Raw genomic sequence first — 22,132 nt, forward strand, 5'->3', positions numbered from 1 at the left:
ACAGGCAAGTTTGGTTTAGAGTAAAAGATACACAGGCTTTGGCACCATGTGGACCAGCCTTTAAATCCCCTAATTACTAACTCTATGACCTTGGATGTGTCACTCACCTCCCCTGGGCCTGAATTTCTTCTTTATAAAATGGGGTCAAAATATTTATGTTTAGGGCCATTGTGATGGCTGAAAATGAGGCAGGTATACAGCCTAGCACAGACCAAGTATTCAATAATGAGAGCTATTACTGGTATTAAATGATGTGAGTCTGTATTCATGAACATAACTCAACTGTTCTGACTCCTCTGGTCATTAGCATGAACAGGTAATAAACCGTGAAATATGCAATAAGAGATTCCCCGGGCGACTGTCTCTGGCGGAGTCACCTCTTCCCGAAGCAACTGGCCATGCTTTTCTACTTAGAGATTCTCTTATCTCCGCCTTGCTGTGAGCTGTCCTATTTCAGCGTGATTGCTTCTAGCAAATCCTCCTCCTCCTAAGGAGCATTCCTCTCTGTTTTTTCTATAACCTTGGAGGAACTAAAGGCTGTTCAGGGGAAAAGATAAATTGAGCTTGTTCAATCAACTTTAATTTTACATACAATCCTAAATCAGTGGAGCCTGACCAGAGGCTTTCTCAAGTCTCTTCCCGTGGAATTAAGAGCAGGTATTCGCAGACCTTGTTTACTTTCACCCTGGCTGATCATCACAATCTCTTAGGGGAATGTTTTAAAAAATACATGTCTGTCCCTCCTCCCCCCAACCTGGAGACCTGGAATTCCAGAGCACTCAGGTGATTCTGTTTCAGGGTTTGAAAGCCAGGGGTGTATGCCATGTTCCCGGGGTGGGTTCTGGACAGACAGATGAGGTTGTCGGAGCCCAGGTGAACAGGGAGATTGCTCTTATCACTCTTGGGTAAGGAAATGGCACAGACATTACTTGGATCTGGCACAGGGATGCGGGCAGACTCTGGATATTTGATAGACATTTCCACTGGAGAATCATAGCGAGTCATTTGGATGTGTCATTCAGAGCTGGGCTAGGATTCCAGAACTACTTTTTCTTTACTTTTCCTCCGAGGCTGCCCTGTCATGTTTCTGGAGATGGTTCACCTCCGTGTACTGTTCTTTTCTGGGACTCAGATCTGTTTATGATATATTATTATTCGGCTCATGGCCTTTTATACATGAAATTTCGCTAGTTGTCCACACAACTGGGTACATATCCATGTGAAGAAAGGCTGATGAAAACTCTGAATTGAGATCAGAGTTCCCATAAGAAAAAACTCTTGGAATCAAAGGCTCAAAGCAATGCCTTTGGGTGCATCCAGCCCACTCCCTTGCCATCAACACTCCTAGTGTTCACGGTGACCTGTGAGTAATGGTTAAGCAACACACTGATTAGTGTGTGAATGCTCATTAGGGTACTAGTCAAATATTTTTACATACTTTTAGAGACAAAAGTCTCTGTGAGACAAAAGAATTCCAAGCATAAGCCAATGGCCTACTTCTCCTCAACAGTAAAATTCCAGCACAACAAACCAATCTCACCAGTCCCCAAGAGTCTGTAGCTGACCCTACAATTGTGAGTCCAGAAAAGAAGAAGGGTCTTATATCAGCAAATATTCGGGATTATGAAAGCACCTTTTACTGGAATAATTGATAAAAACATTTACTGGGATGTTCTAGTTTCGATGTGTTTTTCTCTTCTCTCTCATTTTCTGACCACATCTTTTATTAATTTTTGGTTTGGGGAAGGACAATGTGAAAATATGAAATCTACCCTGGGCAACAGTAATTCCCTAAATGAGACCCTTAGTCCTGCCACAAGGTAGGGCTTCCTGGTAAGTGGACTTCTTGGTATCTACTTTATTATGAAGAAGCAATTTAAGTGACAAGGAAGCTACAACTCATTGGTTACATTCCTGATTTTCAGAGCATGGGTCATATGGGAGCTTCCACGGCTTTTTAAGTGAGTATTTTGAAAAGCAACCTAGCTCAAAATAGAATAAGCTAAAGAGACAATTTATTGGTGCATTTCCTCAGACGTCCAGGAGTTTTGACTGGTTTCGGAGATGGCTGCCTGGAGGGGCTTGTTAATATCATCAGGACTCTGCCTGTTTCCGTGGCGCAGGTGGCTTTCTTCTGGTTTGGCTTTCTTCTCTAATAGGCTACCTCCAGCTGCTGTAGGCTTACATGGCATGGTCTCTGAAGCTGCCATATGAGTTCAGAAAAAGGACCTCCCCGCCTTTGAACATGCGCCAGCCCCCTCCCCTTGGAGGGGGGCTATGAGATGCACTCTGGTTAGCAGACCTGGTTCATGAGCCCCTGAAATGGCAGGGGGGAGGGTGTCACACACAACAGCACGGAGCAATTCCCAGAAGGAACTTGTTGGGGCAAAGAAGTTATTATTATTATTTTTTAATAGACTACTTTGGAGTGAGAGAAGTTGGTTCATTTGCTATGGGAATGATGAAAAATAACTTCATTTTACTGTTACAGGACTTTTGGAGTTAATGGAGACCACAACATAATCTGTGATCACATGGAATGCATTAGTATGCCAAAGGAAAGTTCCATTGAAAACCCAGTATCATGTCACTTTCTTAAAACGGTTCTCTTGTAAATGGCCAAAAATTTATTATGGGAGCCTGAGTTTTATTTATTTGATAATTTCTGAACTAGAGTGAAATAAGAGTCATACAATTCAAATATAGATGATCTTTCTGAGAAAATGCGATGAATGCAATTGTATTTCAAATGTACTAAAGATACAAAACACATTTTTGCTACATATTTTAGAGAAGTAATCATGTTGTGAATTCGTGTCCCATTCAAAATCAACCGTTTTGATAAATACAGATTTTGCCTTTTAGAATTCCCAGTAGCAAACACTCAACTGGAATGGGTTTAATCTTCCTAAAACAGTAAACCCCTCAAAACCCCAATCAAGTTATTAAGCAAATCTAAAGAAAAAGCATTACCAAGCCATGCAATATGAAATGAATAAGGATGCACCCCAAAACGCTTACTTGATTTTGAAACATCAGCTGGCCCCTTCTCTAGGGCCAGTACCTTGTGGTCGGAGATTTTTTTTCTACATTCTCTACTGTCTTCTTCAAATCTTTTTTGGAGTCTTACAAGTGCCTTCAGAAGTTTAGTCTACAAATACTAAGGCGGTCCGTCTGAGTATATGGAAGTTAGTCAACAGAGGATGTTGTCAGGCACCGGGATCTGGATGGGCCGACTGTCGGGTCATCACTCTCACAAAACAGGCTCCGGGTCTGGGGTTTCCTGGCGGTGGAGGTCCGGCGGTTCTCCACCGGGGAGGGAGCGGGGATCGAGCGCGGGGGGTTTGGAGGCGGGGCGGGAGTGAGGGGAGGGGGCGGGGCCATGGGGGGGGCGGGGCCTGGGCGGGGCGCTCGGGGGCGTGCCCACTCGGCGGAGCCACGCGCTCGGGGCCGCGGCGACTCGCTCCAAGTTCCCTCCCTCGCGCCCTGGCGAAGCCTGCCCGAGCCCTCCCACTCGGCGCAGACCGAGCCGCCGCGGCCGCCGCCGCCAGCCGGGCTCTCCGCCGCCCCGCGCCCCAGGCCTCCTCGGCCGGCCCCGTCCGCGCTCCGCCCTCCCGCGGCCCCGGCGGCCCGGCCCCCGTCCCTCGCGGGCCCCGACTCCTTGTCTCCGCAGCCCCCGGAGCCCGGAGCCCGGCTCGCGCCGCACCGCCCGCGGCCGGGGAGAGCGGCCGAGGTAAGGCTGGGCCGGGGGCCGGGTCGGGGGGCCGCGCCGCGTCCCGATCGCGGACAATGCGGAAGCCGCGCGCGGCCGCGGAGCCGCCGGGTCCGTCTCTGCCGCTCCGGCCCGGCCTGGGGCTCGGTCTAGCCGGGCCCGGGGGCCGCATGGCCCGGACCGACGCCGGCCGGCGTTCCGGGCAGCGAGCTCGCCGCGCGCCCGGGGTCGGCGGGAGGCCGGGCGGAGGCCGGGGCGGGGGCCGGGCAGGCGGGGTGCGCGGGGCGGGGGGCGGCGAGGGACGGGGACCCCCTCGGCCAGGGCTCCTCGCAGGGCCTCTCGTCTTGGGGGCTGAGTGCTTTGGGAGCATCGGGCTCTCCCCGTCGCGGGCTGGGAATTCCTGCAAGAAATGCAGATTCGGAGGCTCCGAAAGTTTGTTTTTGGTGGCCCCCTCGAGCTCCATCCGTGGTCTCCGTTGTCTCGACTTTATTTGAAAGCGTACAGATTGAAATGGAATGAAGTGACCCCTGGCGCACTCGTGCCCCGTCACGCCGCGGAGCTCGGAACTCGGCCGCCCAGCGCTTGCAGGTTGGGGGAAGCCGCCGAGCCCGTTGCCCAACCCGGGGGCCCCGCTGGTGGTGAGAACCCGTGCGGCAGGGTGTAGACGGTGGTGACAGCTCTCCCTCCGTGCAGGGTGCAGGCCGCGCAGGGAAGCGGAGAGAACTTCGCTGTAAGCTTAAATCACTCTGGAGAGTGGAAAGCAAACGCCAGGTGCCCGGCTTTTTAACCCTTTCGAGTTGGTATTCAGATGTATTGAGCCACAAAAACAAGCAGGCTTTATTTCCCGCAGGAGATGCAAGCTAACTTTGCGCTTTTCCTCCCGGCCACGTCCTGTGCAAAATCTGGCTCACATCTGTGACAACACTGCATGGCTGGCGTGAGGACTACACACGGGTGTGATTCTGAGAAGGGGAATATGATAGTAGACTAAGCATTTTTGCAGTATAAATAGTAAATGACTGTAAATGACTTCCATTTTCTTCATTTCCCCTGTTGGCGGTGAAAATATTTATTTAGCCTTTTCCCCCCAATTTACACTTAGAGTCATTCCATGGAAAATACCTGTATTAACTTGTACTTGTTTTGTGACATCACCACCCCTGGTCGTTCCAATGAGCTATTTATTAAGCATAGTTTTTTTTAACATAAGGGTGAGTTAATGGTAAGCCAGACTTCTTCCTCGGGTTAACATTCCCTTGACTTACCCTATGGTACTTAATCTATGGTATTACTATAGATGGTATTTTGACAACCTGATAATCTGTAAAGACCTTAGAATAGTGCCCTACGGAACACGGTGCTACGTGCCAGCTGGTTTTAGTTTTAATTTGTATTATCGGTTCATGTGCTTTTTTCTCTTTGGAAAATGGTTGTTTTGGTTTTTTAAGTCCCAGATCTTTTAAATCATGGTCTGTTTTAAGTCTGCAGTTTAATTTTAGATCAGAATTGAGGTTGGGTTTTTGTTTTGCTTATGACGGACAAGCTGTTCTGTGTATTCTTATGTATGAAGTATAGCAGATTTGTGAGGACGAGAACACAGTCCTGCACCGGGTCGTATGCCGGTACGTTTCGCGAGACTTCATTATCCTGAAGGGCCTACCTGTCTAAGGAAAAGCCTAGACATTAGGAGAAACCTGGGCTCTGAACCCCTCCCCGAATCCCCTTGTTCTATAGGTTGAAAATCATACTTTCCATTCTGCGTTGCTGCTATAAACAGCGGTTAGGTAACTCCTACCATGTCAAAAGGTAATAAAAGATAAATATATGTACTGTATACACATGCATCAACCAGAACGTATAAATCTTACCCGTGCTTTAAAATCTGCAGAGCAGAGTTTATAGTGTAGCTAGCCAAGAAAAATTAAAACTACTTAATTGTCTGTTAGTAACCAAAAGATTATGTTTGTTGTCTAGATATTTGAAAAGATTGTCAGGAGTTTACCTTCATTCTGAGGTCGCCCCCGCTTTTAACTTTGAAGTGACATCTTTTTCATTCCTAAACAGTTAACTTAGCTAAGCTGAGGCTTGGCGTTAATTCTTGGGGGCCCTGCAGAGCCAGGGCTGCTGTGCGGACAGTTGGGCAGTAGATGGCGCTGTGGATGATGCTGGTGGACAGCCGTGTGTTCAAGGAAAACTGCAGGGATTCCTTTAGCAATTTCATTGCTTGCCCTCTCCCCAAAATATACTCTGTCTGCACTGACACTTCCTAACAATCTTCTTAGGAATAAACTTTTTAAAAAGTTTGTCCTTTGTCTTTTCAACTTTTAAAGAATATTGGCCAGATTTTTCTCTCTGCAAACCAGGGTATTACAGGTGTTAAGAGAAACATTGTCAAAATATTATTTAGTCGACTGTACCCTTTACTCTTATTTTCCCATAATAGAGTAAGATTGACTGTTCTGAGCGTTGGGGATCTCCAACAATCCTGGACTTTTTTTTTTTTTTTCAGTGTTTAACTTCTAGGAGAGAGAAACAAATGATAAGAAACCTACTTGCTTCTTGACTTTATTTAAGACAACAACTTCCTAGGGTGAATTCTCATTTATTCTGGTTTTTACCACCATTCTGCCTCCCAGTATGATGCAGTGAGAATTGCAATTCAGGCTGAAGGCTCTGGAGCTCTGCAAAGCCATGACTCATCACGAAAACATATATTCATTCTACTTAGTACAGCACCGAGGAGAGGAGGTACGCTCGGAACAAGGGTTTTGTGGATTGTGATGGGAGTTATCTCTGCGGCCAGCGCGGGGACCCGTCCAGTCCCAGACAGATGACGGTGCGTTCCCTTAACTCCTCCAGCGCGGGGTCCTTGCTCTTATCTCCTTGCTGCAGGTGAGGCAGGTGACTCGGCTGAGTCAGGGAGCTCAGAAGAAGCAAAGCTGATTTCATGTTGTAATGGTGATCTTGTTTGGTATTGAAAGCATTATAGAAACACACAAAAGTAATGCTTGAGAATTGTTCAGAGGAGAACACAAATTATGCCCAAAAATGTTCATCGAAGAAGCTAAATGTAGCATTGATTCTGAACTTTGTCAGGATAAGTTACGGGGTGATTTGCATGGAAGATTTTGGAGAATAGTAGTTAAGAAATTTAGTTTTTCATTGTTCGTGGATGTCATGGTCCAAATAATTAATTGCAGGTAATTAGTTACTGGCAAGGAAATGTACTGCAGAATACATTTTCATCCTGTTTTTAAACCGGGGTTTGTTTCCGGATGATCTTTTGTAATACAACATTAATGAACTTAGGTCATGCATATTCACTCCTATTCTGAAATGTTTGGTTCCCTCCTACTTGTGAGAAGGGCCTGCATGTGATTTTCACATTTTTAACTTTTTGTGGTTTGAGTCTCACAAGGAGAATCACATAAGAACACAGCATTTGAAGACATCAGTCTTGTTTTTTAAAAAATCTAAAAAAAATTTTTTTAAGGAAATGTTAGTAGGTGAAACAAATTGCTTCCTTTTTCCAGTATGATTAAACAATTCTAAAGTGGAACTGGCGCTAAAGATGGGATTTTTAAAATTGTAAACACTTCACGGAGAAGTTCAGCCCAAGGAAACCATACGTCATTCGGCAGACAGGTTTCTAGAAGAATTATAAGGATTCTGTGCTGTATTTTATACATCAGAGCAATATCAGTGGGTTTTGAAGTTGTCCAGTTCCGGATAAAGCTTTTCAAAATACAATTCGGAAGCATATGGGAAATTTTGGAGTAGTTATGTTGTAACGCAAAGCATTTTACCCCTCAGGGCCCCTTTAGAAGTTAGTTGCATCTTCTTGTCTTTTTCAGGAAGAATCACTGATATCCTTCAAAATGGTCATTCTTGACACCAAGTTTTTTGTCCCATTGACTGGACTGTGATGAAAAGGAAGTAATTATGTGAAATAATGTAATTTAGTAATTTCTTCTATTATGATTGTTATATATATATATATTTTTTAAAGATTTATTGATTGATTGATTGATTGCTATGTTGGGTCTTCGTTGCCGTGCGAGGGCTTTCTCTAGTTGTGGCAAGCCGGGGCCACTCTTCATCGCGGTACGCGGGCCTCTCACTGTCGCGGCCTCTCTTGTAGCGGAGCACAGGCTCCAGACGCGCAGGCTCAGTAGTTGTGGCTCATGGGCCTAGTTGCTCCACGGCATGTGGGATCTTCCCAGACCAGGGCTCGAACCCGTGTCCCCTGCATTAGCAGGCAGATTCTCAACCACTGCGCCACCAGGGAAGCCCTATATATTTTTTCTTAATTGTTATATATTTTTTCTTTATTTATTATTTTTTGGCTGCGTTGGGTCTTCGCTGCTGCGTGTGGGCTTTCTCTAGCTGCGGCGAGCCGGGGCTGCTGTTCGTTGCGGTGCACGGGCTTCTCATTGCGGTGGCCTCTCCCATTGCAGAGCACGGGCTCTAGGCCCGTGGGTCTCAGTAGTTGTGGCTCGCGTGCTCTAGAGCGCAGGCTCAGTAGTTGTGGCGCACGGGTTTAGTTGCTCCGCACCATGTGGGATCTTCCCAGACCAGGGCTCAAACCCGTCTCCCCTGCATTGGCAGGCGGACTCTTAACCGCTGCGTCACCAGGGAAGTCCCGATGATTGTTATGTTAAACAGATATTTATAGATTGATTGTGTGCCAGGTGCTGGGGATAAGCAGTGCCCAGGAAAGACAAGGTCTCTGCCTCTCTAAGGCATCCTAGTGTCAAGTGGGGCAAAATAGATGATAAAGTAAACAAGCAAATGAAAAGCTAACTTGAAGCAGTAATGATTGCAGTCAAGAGTGAGGGTGGTGTTCTCATCTGGGCTGGGTGGTCTGGGAGGGCCTCATGGAGGATGTTTGAGCTGAGACATATGTGAAAAAAAGAGGCAACCTCTGGAAGGCCTCTGGGCAGAGAGGACAGACAGCCTGTGCAAAGGCCCTGTGGCCTTTGTGAGGAACAGGAGACAGTGGCAGAAGAACCAGGTCAGCAGGGCCTTCCTTGTAGCCCACCTCTGGATTGGAAGCTGCAGTGGTAACCTGCATCCTGTGCAAGTGGTCTTACTGATTCTTACAAACCACATGAGAAGGTATTTGCAGATGCCGTTGTTTCCAGGTGCACTGCAGGCTGATGGTGTCAGAGATTAAGGAGACTGGGACAGCCCGGATTTGTCAGGTTCAAGGGGAGTCACAGACACCGTGAGCACATTCAGAATGGGTGGCAGATCCTTTGGGAGTTCTGAGCTTTGTTCATCTCTGTTACCCCATTGGGGGCGGGGCAGGGTGAGGGCTTGAGCACCGCTGTGGGGATTCCAGGCCAAACACTTAGTTGTCCCAGCAAATAGGTAAGTCAGTGCCCAAGGGGCTGGGAGGGGGCGCATTTCTAGTTGAGCCCGTCTGGGTGCAAAGATCGGCTCTGTAGGTTGAACAGGTTACCCAGGCTTCTGGAACCTCAGTATCCCGATCTATAAAATGGGGAAAACTGCAGGACCTACTTCATGGGCTCGTTGTGAGGTTTTAGGAGGAAGATGCTTGCACGGTGCCGGGTACTCCGTGGAGGTTGGTTGCGGTTGGGTGTTACTGTCTCGTGGATGTCATCCGTCCCTCCATCCGTCTTGTATATTCTTATCACACGGGTAACAGGGTGAAAGGCACTTTTTCAGAGACTCACCCTGACTGCTGAAGCTAAGGTTGCCCCTCCTCCAGCCGCTCCGTGTCCCCCAGTCCTATGTTATTTTATTCACAGCCCTCATTCCTAAGGGAAATTGTGTACTTTGTTTAGACGTTGTTATTAGTACATTTCTCCTGGTTGAGAGGGTCCCTGTCGTGTCGGCTGCTGTATCCGCAGGGCCTGGGACGGGGCTTAGTTACCAACCGACTGTGCAGGTGACACTGCTGACTCTGGGGTCCTTCCCACGGGAGCCAAAGGCACAGCAGAAAGGCCTGTCCTCAGGCAGGGTTCTTCTCTGGCTCTGTTTTTTGTGCTGAGATGATGGGCCTTCCAGCCCAGGTGTATAAACCCGGGGTCCAGTGGGCAGGCTCCAAGCCGGCCTTGAGAGAGCATTTTGGGGACGGGGGTCAGAGGAGAGGGAGAATTGGTATCTGGAAACGTGGGTTTCTCGGGGTAGTGGGGCATGCTTATGGCTTTACCCCGGCACTTCAGCGGGCGTCACCTGCTTCGTCTTCTATAAATGTCAGCGGGGGCTTGCCTAATACCTGAGATGCCAGCTTAAAGGCACCCACCTCCTTCTATAAACCACAAGAGGAGACGTGGTGGGGAAGTGCACCCGCTGCGAAAGGGACCATGCTTGTCACGCGGCTCTGCCTCTCCCCTCCCCCCGGAAGCGGGCACTGAAATCAGGGCCAGAGCCGGCAGCCTGGTGGACCTGCCTAGTCAGCGCTCTGGACTGTGGGTTATTACCCCCACCCCGTTTCCAAGTCATATCTTGTCACTAATGATGCTGTGTCCCATTATAATGACGTTTGTTGGTGCACTGATTTTGATTCTGTATTTTTGTATTTTTCAAAAGGAAATCATACCCATTTTAGAAATAAGAATATTTATATGTTCTTCTCCAGGCTTTAATCCTTCCCAGTACTGGCTTGTTGACTGTAATCTTTGGGTGAAGTTTAGTGAATGAAACATAAAGACGTATTTTCAGGTCGTTGTGCAGACACTCCTCCATCCTAGATGTGTGAGCCTATGTACTTGCACACGTGCAAACTATCATCTTCTGATCCCTGGCTACCAGGGGGCCACCGTTTCCACTAGGGGGTCAGAAACGGACAGGTGGAACGGGAAACTCAGTGGTGTCCGGAAATACCAGTGAATCCTGACAGCACTTCTGTGTTTTGACTACATCGTTAGAACAAGGTGAATTGGGAGTTTCCCTGTACACTTAACTTGAGTTGGGGATTTTTCAAATCCTTTTAATCTATCCCTGGCCGGTGCTCATTCAAATGATCACTGATTGGAATGTTGTGATTTTTAAGAATCAGATGTTTTTCTTCCCTGTAAATTTTGTTCTTGTTCAGTGACCATGAAGGAAGAAGAGAAATCATTGTTTAATTTAACAGAGATTTTTTTTCTAATCCTTGTTAGTGAATTTATATTTACCGTTCTTATAGGGGGAGAGTATTATAGAGTCATATAAATCTATATTCTGTGGGAAGTTGGAATATTCTGTTAGGTCGTGCTAGAGGAGATTTGTGGTTTATCTGTAGAGTCTGGAATTTGGTTTTAAGAGAACTTTCCATGTAAGTGATGGGAGCCCCACAAATGTCACATAGTTGGGGGGTGTGTGTGTGTGTGTGTATGTATATGAGAACTTCACTTCTCCAGCTCTAAGCCCTGTGTTCAGTGTGAGCTTCCCACGGTCCACGATTACCCAGTTAGAAGCTGCCCTGCCCTCGCTCCAGCACTGAAGGGTTCCAGCTCACGTGGCCTGATGTGCTTATCGGGTTTCTCCCACAGGTATTTTTCCTTTCAGAATCCACTGGCACAGGACCGAACCGCTTTGGTTCTTAATTCCCCATTGGTATTTCCACATGCTTTTTCCAGAGTAATTTCAGCATGAAGCATTCAGCTGTTGAAAAGCTCTGTCCTTTCTTTGGATCCTTCCCCAAAAGTGTTTAGGTGAGTTCAGTTAATGATAAAGAGACTGCATCCCAAAGCCTTTTAATTCAGCGCGCCAAGATGTTATCAAACATCCTCATACACTTTGTGTCGGAAATACCTAAGGATCTTCATTTTAATTTGGATTTTTCATTTTACCAGATAGTATTTATTATTCACATATACCTGGTGTCAGTCAGGGTTCTCCAGAGAAACAGAACCAATAGGATCTCGGTCTTGATCTCAAGGAAGTTTATTATAAGGAGTTGATTGGCTCGTGCGGTTTTGGAGGCTGAGAAGTCCCAAGATCTGTCATCTGCAGGCGGGAGACCCCAGAGAGACGAGGGCTCAGCTCTGGTGTGAGGGCGGGTGGAGACCCGGGTCTCAGCTCAGCCGGGCAGAGAGATCTCCCTCTCCCTCTCCCCCCTCTTGTTGGGTTCAGTTCCTCCACTGATGAGACGAGGCCGCCCACACCGGGGAGGGCCACCTGCTTTACTCAGTGCACCAATTTGAATGTTAATCGCATCCAGAAACATCCTCACAGACACATCCAGAACCACGTTTAACCAAATGCCTGGGCACCTCGAATCCCAGTCCAGTTGATGCGTAACATTGACCCCGACATGTGGTCAGTATAATCAAAGCATTTCAGGAACTAGATGGGCCGTTGCGAAAACATTTCGTAGAACTACTGTTTCCCAAGCCTGTTTCAGTGAACTGCCCCCCGGAGTGCCAAGGCCAGGGACCCGCCTCCGTGAAGGCTCTCCCAGCAGGACCTGCAACGTTGCACCTGTGCCTTGCCGGCCAGCACTTCCTGCGCTCATTCAGTTGATCGCTGTATCTTCTGATGTGTTCTTGGTTCCTGGTTCCTTTAGTGAGACAGTGAGTTCATCAGGGATGGAGGCACTGTGTGTATTTCTCCGCATGAGTGTCGCCTGCGCGAGGAAAACACGGTCGTGTCACTGACACCCCTTCTTCTCCCTACTCTGTGTGGTCCTGGTGTAGCCCACACCCATGGAGATGACCTTCACAGCCATGAGCACAGAGGCCTGAGTCTCCACCTTATGGTTGATCCCTGACACAATTGACGTTCAAGTTTAAAGCAGTTACCTTGTATAATCATGTCTGATTTCCAGTTTGTTTGTTTTGGGCTGCGGCTTGCGAGATCTCAGGTCCCCAGCCAGGGACTGAACCCAGGCCACAGCAGTGAAAGCCTGGAATCCTAACCACTACGCCACCGGGGAACTGTCTCCCTTTTTTTTTTTTTTTTTTCTGAATGAGAGATAGGTGCCTTTTGTTAAGAGAGTTCCCCTCACTCTAATTTGGTCTTAAGATTTCAGCCTGTTAGGGAAATGTCTCAAAACTTGGTGCTCTGTGATGAGCTCGATTGGTAGGATGGGGGTGGGAGGCTGGGGGGGAAGGAGGTCCGAGATGGGAGGGGACGTATGTACACGTAGAGCTGATTCACTTCGTTGTACAGCAGAAACTAACACCCCATTGTAAAGCAGCTGTACTCCAATTAAAAACAAAATTGAAAGAAGAAACTTGAAAACATACATTTTTCTGGTTTCAACAGAAGGTAGTTATTAGATTTGATGGTAGATACTATTTATTATTGCATAACCTAGTGAATATAGGAAGGAATTGAGTGCAGTATTGGTTTTTTATAGGATTATTCATACCTCTGATTTTTCCCTGCCTTAGCCTGTGTAATCAATGATAATGATAACGATATCATTATCAAGTCAGACCCTTATACAGTGTTTAGTACGTTCCATCACTCTTTTCAGCACTTTACCTGTATTCTTTGTATTTGCATGATGGCTCTGCCATCTTCTAGTTGAATAGTTGATGCATTTATGCTTATTTTTTTCAGTGACATTGAGCTTTAAGAGGCAAATAACTGATCAGTTGCCTATAACTAAAACTTTAATTTCTCCCAGAGGTCACTTTTAGATTGACTTGTTTAGAATGGTCTGGGCTTTCCTGAGGTTCCTTACCTGGCCGTGTTTGGATAATGAGTTGGTTTGAGACTGGAAGCAACCACAGGCAGCAGTTTGGTACAGGGCCTGGTGACCTTGACAACGGTGGGTGGCCTTGGCAGGTTCCAGTAGGCTGACTTTCAGGTCTTTATTAGACCCCAGAGGAGAGTTTTATCTAGAACCCTGATCTCCTTAGATAAAACTGGCTGAGGCCAAGGTACGTAGAGCTAAAATCTTCTCACCTGCCACGTTTCACCATTAGGACATGGACGCCATGCTTCATTGAGCTGTTTTCCAAAACCAGTGTTCAGATTCTGGTCAGCTGATGCAGGGACTAGGGGTGTCGCTAGTCACTGGCACCACTCCCATTTCAACACACGCATGCTTGAGTGCCTGCTGTTTGCCAGGGACCGCGCTGCTACCGGTTTGGGTGGGCGTCGCATCTTCACTCGTCCTGAAGCTCTGGGCGGCTCCGAGCCTACGGGCCACCTCCCTTAGAACTTCCATCTTCATCTCAGCCATCTCTTAGAACTTCATTTCTCCAGTTCTGACCCCAGGTTCCTGCCCGTCATGGAGAATTGACGTGACCTCAGGGTGCTTCCACCCGCGTCCATCCTCTGAAATGTCCTGTTGCTCTTGTTGAAATTGTCAGTGTTCCTTGCGAGTGGGGTCACGTGATTCACGGTGTTGCCCACTTGACGTGGGGAATGCAGCATCACTGAAACGAAGGTTCGTCTTTTTATTCTAGGAGAAAAATAAAGCTTCGTCCCTTTTTCTTTTTACCGTTACTTTTTGGCCCCTCTATCCCCTCTTTGAACAAAAAGTAATACTCAGAGAATATTATGTCAGAAAGTATTTTTTTCTTGCATTTTGAAAAGGAGCAGCAAAGCTCCTGTAAGAAACTTCCTTCTACCGATAAGAGCGTGAATTCCTCAAACCTAAAATAGCAAACCTAGTAGCAAGCAAGACAACTTTGGTCTGTGCTCGTAGATGTTAAATGCTTTGTGGTCTAATGAAGCGACAGCGTAGGAGCCGTGAAAAGCTTGCCTTTGGGAAGGGGTGACTTCTGCACCCGCCCCTGCATCTGCACTGATCTGAACTGACGGCGGAAGGCAGGCCGATGTTCTTCAGCCTGTGCTCCTGCCAGCTGATGCCTAGCTCACCATCACCCCGTCCTGAAATGAGGACCCTCGTCCCCTTTGACATCCTCTCTGGGTTTTCCCCTCCATCTGATTCTGAAATGTCTCTCCTGCCCGGCCCAGCTCTGCGTTCCTGGTGTACCTGCCCCGACCCTCGGTCAACTGTGACCGACCCCCAGGCCTCCATCCTCTCTTCTTTGCTGGCTGATACCCCCACCTTGGCCTTCTTCCCTTTCCTGTGTCTATTGCACTTTCTCCGGAATTAGCTGCATCGCCGGTCTGTCATGTTGCTCAGCCGCTCCAGGCCCCACCCAGGTGCCCAGGACAAAATCTTGTTAACCCACCGTCCAGGCTTCCCTGACTTGGCACCAGGGCCCCTCCAGCCCCTTCCCTGGGTGCCTCCCGTCCACTGCACCTGGTGTTTCCTCTCTCTCTGCTTTGTGAAGTCCTGGTCATCCTAAAAGGCTCTGTCATGCCTCCTCTCTAATTCTTTTCCTTGACTTCATGTGGTCTGAATAAAAAGAACAGAGGAAACAATCACGCCTTTTATGATGCTCAAGTAACGTGAATGCAAAGGCGTAAAAGTATATCTCTGCCTTGTCACTCGATAGAGGGACGGGTATCATATCCAAACCAGTAGCCTCTTGTGAGAATCTGCTTCACTCTTAGCGCACTCTGCTACCCTGAAAGTGGTTTGCATCTCAAGATTGAGGTGAAGGGCCTCTCAGGTGCGGAGGGAGTTTGCAGATGGGATCAAGGTAGCACTATTGATAATATCCTGAGAGATCGTGGAGAAGACAGGGGGTGCCAGAATTAAAATAAATGCCCTGAGTTTTCAGAAAACGCCACGAGATCCTAGCCCTGCACTGTCCAGTGTGCTGGCCGCTGGCTATGTGACTGGCCTGAATTGCTATATCCTCTAAGCGTGAAGTACCAGATATTGAAGATTTGCTTGAAAAAAGAGTGGAAAATAGCTCATGAATGATTTTTTACGTTGCATGTTGACATGATACTATTTTGGATGGATTGGGTAAAATATATTATCAAGTTTATGAGTAAAATACATCATCAAGATAATTTCACCTGTTTTTTTAATTTTTACTACAGCTACAAGAAAACTTAAAAGAACGTACACGGTTCACGTTTGCAGCTTGCATTCTGTTTCCCTGGGAGGGTGCTGTTTTAGACTCTACGATTCATTGCTTTTCCTTCACATCCTTGGCAACATCCTACAGCACAGTGTGGAACTGATGGCTGAGCGCTCGTAGGAAAGGAAGTAGTCAGAGCTAAAAGCAGGATAGTTTCCCGAAGAACAAATCATGCCAAGCCAACGTCATTTGTTTTTCATAAGGTTACGAGGCTAGAAGATCAGAACAGTTCTGTAGATTCATATTCGAAACACCTCCTGTGATGAGCTCGAGGACAACTTAGGGAACGTAGAGTTGTGGTTGATGGCGTGGCCGTGTCTGTGGCTGATTGAACGCAGTTCCCAGATTGTCGTATGTTGATGGTGGTGTCGGGAACAGGCTGGGGGATGCTCTCAGGCTTCCCAAAGAGCTTGTTTCATAAACGAAGGTCATTTATGAAGGTGTCAAGTTTGACCAGGTTTTGGTAGTCTGGGAAAGGTTACCCATGCCAGCTGTGGTCTGGAACTCACTCACGGAGCACGTGTGTTGAGGGCCCGTGTGCCCAGGCACCTCGTTGGTTGGGTGCTGGGCGTGAGGACTAATGATGTGTTGTCCCTGACCTCTAGAGTGACCTTCGAACTGTTGTTTCTGAAAGAACATTCTGGCTTTGCCCGCTAGGTGCCTGTTTGGCTGCATCCGTACAGAAGCGGGTGGTTCTGCATCTGGTCGGGTTTTTGAACTTTAGGTGAAAGTTATGGACCTTCTGAGCTCTTAACAATCTGAAGCTTGTGGGAGATTCTTTCTCATGTTTCTGCAGCCCATCCACTGCTCTGCTTCCCTCAGAGTTCATCTTCCATGTGTGTAGGAAGTAGCCGTAGGCAGAGTTTAGGTGACAAGGAGTCGTCTTAGACCCTCCTGGAATCGCCTTCCTGACGGGGAAGCCCTCTGGTCCATGCCGCTCTCCACTGTGGTTGGAGGATATTCCAGAAGCGGCCACATGACACCTTTGCCTGTATTTTGGTGGAGATGTTGTCAGTATGTCCCACATCGTTATCACTCAGTGTGCTCAACCATTTACGCACTTACAAATTTGTCAAAAACATGCAAGGCAAATCACTTGATGATAAACGGTAAACTTTAGGCAAAATTGAAGCTCGACTATAACAACTTAGTAGGAAATTATGGCTGGTTTCTTCTCTATCTTGTCCTGTTTCTATGCTTTAATTTTCTCTAAGTTGTGAAATTTTAATTCTCTGTTTGTGTCTGATTTTATTTTCTTTTTTCTTGAAAGTATCTCACATCTTTTTGTGAAAGAAAGCAAGGCTTAAAGTAAAACTAGATGCTTTCTTAATGGTTGTTTAAACTCATTACATTGGGAAGGTAGGAGTTTTATATTTGTATCAAAGCTTTCATATTACCTATTTAGATCAGCAGTGGGCAGCTTTCCAGTTTTTTATTTATGTATTTTTTTGTAGATGAGGAAAATATTTAGAGGTTACATTTTTTTTTTTCCATTCAGAATTACAGGACTTATTGATACCTTTGCGTGGAGGAAGGGAGGGGCAGGATTCTTACAACTTAATTATCTCTTGGGTAGAAAATCTCAAGGAGAAGTTTGGTTATGTTTCTGGGCCATGAACGGGGCCCTCTCTGGGCGTGTTTGGTGGTCGCAGTGCCCGGCAGGCAGGCCTCTGGGCTCCTGTGCTTGTGCAGGGATGCTCGGGGTCCCCTGGGGTTATCCGATACCTTTCTTAGAACAGCCTGCAGGGCTGGCGTTTCTACTGTCCCACCTAACTTGGTGCTGAGAGCTAAGGTGGGATCTTCAAGGTGCTGGCGAGGGGCAGAGCTGGTCTAGTGCCTGCACTCAGGGAGCCAGGGCTGTGGCCTTGACCGTGAGCGGAAAGAGAGGCCCTCACTGCCCTCCTGGCCTGGCCTTCCCTTTCCTGGGCTCGTGCATCTCACCACCCCCGACCTGGGCTGGCGGGGTGGAGTAAACATCCCCACCTTTGTCTTCCCCGGCTGGAGCTCCCTGCCCGGGGCTGCTCCCAGAGGCCCTGAGGTCCGCTCTACCCTGGGCTGTCCCTTCTGCCCACCCGCCCTCCCCAGGCCTAGAGGGGCTGTTGATGGGATGGGAGGGCTGGGGTCCAGAAGGGGCTGGGCAGTCAGCTCTCTGTCTCCCACGCCGAGGCCCAGATTATTTCCATCCTGACACGTGTCGGCTTCACCCATAACCTGCTGTTGCTGTTGCCATTTCTAGCACCATCTTTTTTTTACTTCTCATTCTGGGTTTATTCCATCTCGTTTAGAAGCTCTGAGTCGGCTCCACAGTAGATTTAACAGAGGCTATTCAGGGCGCTGTCTTAGGGGCACGTTGCTGGAAAACAAGGTCACGTCTCTCTTTAACACCAAGACAAACTGATAAATGCTTGTAAGAGGAGCGAAGTAGCGGCCTTCAGCTCTGGAGTGTTTGTTCCCGTGCTGGGAAGGAGGCCGGGACCTGTGTCTCCTGGGCACGGGGGTTTTCTGTGCACTGAGATCTGGGCCTCTTGTGTGCAGGCAGGGTCATGCTTTTGCCCTCTGTTCTCTCTGGCTTGGCAAAGGGCCAAGCAAAATGGGAACTCTTAGGGTGAACTTGGTGTCACAGTTCTTCCTCGAAAGGCCCTTCAAGATTACCTGCTCCAGTGGTCCCCACCATGGGCCCCTTAAGGACACCTGGGATTCTGTAGCATCCGAGTGGGAACTTGGGGGAGCGCCCAGGTTGCCTCTGGGGGTGCCAGTGATGGGCAGGTGGCTTTAGGAGCCCTTGATCTGGGCCAGTGATTCCCAGACTCCAGCACACCAGAGTTAACCTGGACGGTTAAACACGAATAGCTGGTCTGTTCCCAGAGTTTCTGATTCACTGGGTCCTGGAGGGCCTGAGAATTTGCATTTTTAACGGGTTCCCTGGTGATGTTGAACCTGATCTGGGGGAAGTCCTCATTCTTAAAGATGCCTGGTGCTTGATTTGAGAGCCCCCAGGCACCAGAAAACTTTGCAGGATCCTGGGCTGGAGGGAGGGTGATTGAGGGTGGATGTCTTATAGGCAAAATGTTGGGAAGACAGAAAGCTGTTATAAAAGCTCACCCTGAGGAGATGACCTGCGTGTCACAGGTTTTAACTTTCTCACCAAGAATCTGAAACAGAGTGGATAACTTTTAATGTAACACTTCTGCTTAATAAGCCAGGGATGTGTTATATGTTTCTATAGCCACTTTGCATTTGTCTTTAGTCCCTGTGCATTTTCATAGTTAAAGTATCAGTTCCTTTATGGTTTGCTTTGGGGGGGTACCATTTATTAAGCATTTTAAGACATTTGGAAGCAAAACTATGAGCTTCATATTCTATTTTAAAAGAAAAAAATTTTAATGGAAATCTGTTCTTGGAGCATATTCAGCTTTTATAAAATATTTTAAAGTGAAGTGAGTATAAGATATCTTTGTTAATTAACATCAAGACTTTGGACTGTGAAAATGTACTTTATTTCCTTAGATTTAAAAAAATGTTTTTATGAAATAACATCCTTGTCTTGGGAATTTTAATTTTTTTAGCTACGTTAGTGCTGTTCCTGCTTTCAGACAGCTTGGTTCTTTTTTAATTGTTTTAGAGTACATAAAATTTACATTCTTGGAACACTTTTTCTTATTTCAACAAAAATTAATGTAGGTACTATTAAATTGATTATATTTAATTGAATATAGTGAAGATAATTTCTAAATTTAGTCTTAGGTCCTTAAGTAAAATTGCCCTCAGTGAGCTGAAACTTTTTTTTTTTTTTTTTTTTTTTTTAGTTACAGGGATTTAAAGTGACATCTAGTGAAATGTATATTCTATAATTAAAATAAGTCCCATTTGGAAACAAATTTGACTCATAGAATGTTGAACTATTTCTTATTATATCATTCAATGCATTCTATTTTTATGGTTTAATTATATAGTTGACCCATTTAATCTGAGTACCTCACAAAACAGAAACTAGGGTATCTTTTAAACTATTTTAGAATCTGAGCAATCGGCTGTCTCTTTGGTGAGTGTGGCCAGAGGGAACCAGAACGTGTATTCTCTGTGTCCCTTTGATAATCTTTTTATCTATGAAATAGATACTTTTAGATAAATGATTACACTGGGCAAAAAGAACACTAGGAGTTGAAGTAAAATTTGTATTATCTACTGTTGCATAACGAGTGACCCCAAAACGTAGTGTCCCCAAATGATAAAGGTTTCCCATCTTCACATTTCTGTGGCATTCGGGTGTCTAGGGGGTTGCTGGGTCCACAGTCCCCTGGAGGTCGGACAGGGCCTGGAGGAGCTGCATCCGAGGTGGCCCAGCTGGGTGGCAGGTGGGTTGATGCTGCTCTAGGTGGGTCGGGAGAGCTGGGTTCACCCTCACCTGGGACCTTTCCTGGCACTCTCTGAACTGTTTTGGTTAGAGGTCAACTTCTTGGCCAGGGAAGCACCAGACAGGTGATCCTTCACAATGTCCCAGACTGGCTCACTGCCCAGCTCCACGTATTTGTCCTGAGGTGCCACCTTGTGCCAGGAAGTGCCAGGCACCACGTTCCGTGCCCCCAGTGAGACGATGCCCTGAGCAGATGCGCAGGTGTGGGAGGGATCCAACCCAGGGAGGCTTTCCTGAAGAGGGTCCCATCTGGGCCCAGTCAGATCTTCCTACCTCTTAGGGAAAGGTGGGTGGGTGTTCGGTAGGTGAAAGGATGGGCTGGCGGAAGGCCGCTGGTCGGGGAGAGATTCAGAGGGAAATTCTAGCCAGGTAGGTAGGACCAAGTCAAGGGATTAAGGCGTGAAATGGCAGAGCAAGCCTGAGGTGCTTCTGGTAGTCTAGATTTGCTGTGTGAGGTGAAATGCTTGAGCTGCAGAAAGAGTCGGGGAATGGAGAAACCTAGCGCGGCAGGTGCAGGGCTTGCACCTCATCCTGTAATTCCGCGCTTCCGAGCCACACAGTGTGGATGCGTGGTCACATTGTTCGTCGTGTGCATTGTCTCATCATTCCTTTGACTAAGGGCTGAGCACCTACAAGGTTTAAGGCTTTGCACCGCGCCCCTTCCTCCCGCGAGGTGGAGATGTCTCCACCTTGCAGAGGAGAGACTGGTGGAGGGAGGTGAATTGACTTGCTCCGGTTCATGTGGCTGGTGAGCACCGGCTGAGGGTGTATATGCTTCCATGTGACAATGTAAAGGTAGAGTTAAATGCAAACTGGTTTTTCATAAGAATCACCCGAGGCTCATATTTAAAACAAAGAGTTCGAGCCCCACCTTAGAGTTATTTATCTGTAGGGGAAAGGCCTCGGGGGTACTGAGAATTGGTGGAGTTGAGAGCCTAGTTTTGCTTTAGGCTGGGACTTTGTCTCAGTGTGGGTGGGAGAATTGGGGGAGAGGGGAGGTTATATATGGGTTGAGAGGCATGAAGACCAAAGGATTTATTGGGAAAATTCTGAGTGACATTACAGGAGTATTTTCTTCTAAAAGATTTCCAAAGTTTCTAAAAAATAAATTGTGAAAGAAGATACCCATAAGCTTCAGTATCTTGGAAAGCAACACACCATTTGATTTTTGATAATTGATTTGATTTGGTATTTGTCGTTTGGTTTGATTTGATATTTCATTTGAGTGAATAGCTGAAAGGTGCTAATGAGGTATTTGATAGTTATACTGGAACCAAAAGCTGAGAAATACCTGAACACAAGAGCCCAGACCAGTATTAATGTCCTGGGTTTCCTTAGAACTAGAGAAAACCATAAAGAGTAAATTCCTAAGAATTATTTTAAAAAGGTACTTTGGTGTTAAGGATTGCTCTATATTTCAAGTTTATTTAGAAAAGAACACTAGTTAATTATTATGTTTTTAAATGCTCAAACCAATATATTCAAATTTTTTATACCCTTATCAATTTTTTTGTCTACTTCTATCAGTCATTGTATGAAGAGCGCTAAAAATCTCCAGCTATCCAACTATGATTGTGGATTTGTCTATTTCTCTCCTTAGTTCTGTAAATTTTTGCTTTATTTAGTTTGAGGTTCTATATTAGGTGCATATACATTTAGAAATCTTAATGTCTTTGTGTTGAATTGACTCATCATTATGTAATGTGCCCTTCTTATCTCTGGGGAGACTTCTTGTCTTGGAGTCTACTTTTTCTGATCTTAATGTAGCCATACCAGTTTTTATGATTCGTGGTGCATGATATCTATCTATATCCATCTGTGTATCTCTAGATATATAGACACAGATACCTATGGATATACACACAATCATGTACCATGATATATTATATATCATGATATAGTCTATATCGTATTACTATATTTTATAAATATATATATATATATGTTGTATTCTTTTATTTTTGACTTACTGGTTTTTACACTTAAAGGATGTTTCTTATAAATTGCATATAGTTAGATGTTGCTTTTTTATCCAGTCTTGACAAACTCTCCCTTTTAATTGAGGATTTTCTCCATTTACATTTAATATAATTA

The 22,132-nt window shown here is 46.5% G+C and overlaps 1 protein-coding gene and 1 long non-coding RNA gene across 8 annotated transcripts in view; both read left to right on the forward strand.

The window, feature by feature from the left end:
* The first annotated feature begins 1,808 nt into the window (after positions 1 to 1,808).
* On the forward strand, positions 1,809 to 3,028 carry LOC309646620. Its single transcript, XR_014255477.1, has 3 exons — positions 1,809 to 1,833; positions 1,926 to 1,961; positions 2,492 to 3,028. It is a non-coding gene; the product is annotated as an uncharacterized lncRNA (long non-coding RNA).
* Positions 3,029 to 3,424: 396 nt separating this feature from the next.
* The window catches only part of FAM110B (family with sequence similarity 110 member B), a 136,404-nt gene continuing 117,696 nt past the window's right edge, over positions 3,425 to 22,132 (forward strand). For 5 of the 7 annotated variants that reach the window (XM_082433049.1, XM_082433050.1, XM_082433047.1 and 2 more), the window contains exon 1: positions 3,441 to 3,733. The gene's annotated coding sequence lies outside the window, so the exon portion shown is untranslated. Of the gene's footprint in view, positions 3,734 to 5,508; positions 6,549 to 22,132 lie in introns of those variants that run through there. The other 2 variants (XR_014255431.1, XM_082433048.1) reach the window with 2 other exon arrangements.

The sequence above is a fragment of the Balaenoptera physalus genome, assembly GCF_965194825.1.
Source record: "Balaenoptera physalus genome assembly, chromosome: 17".
NCBI classification, from domain to species: Eukaryota; Metazoa; Chordata; class Mammalia; order Artiodactyla; family Balaenopteridae; genus Balaenoptera; species Balaenoptera physalus.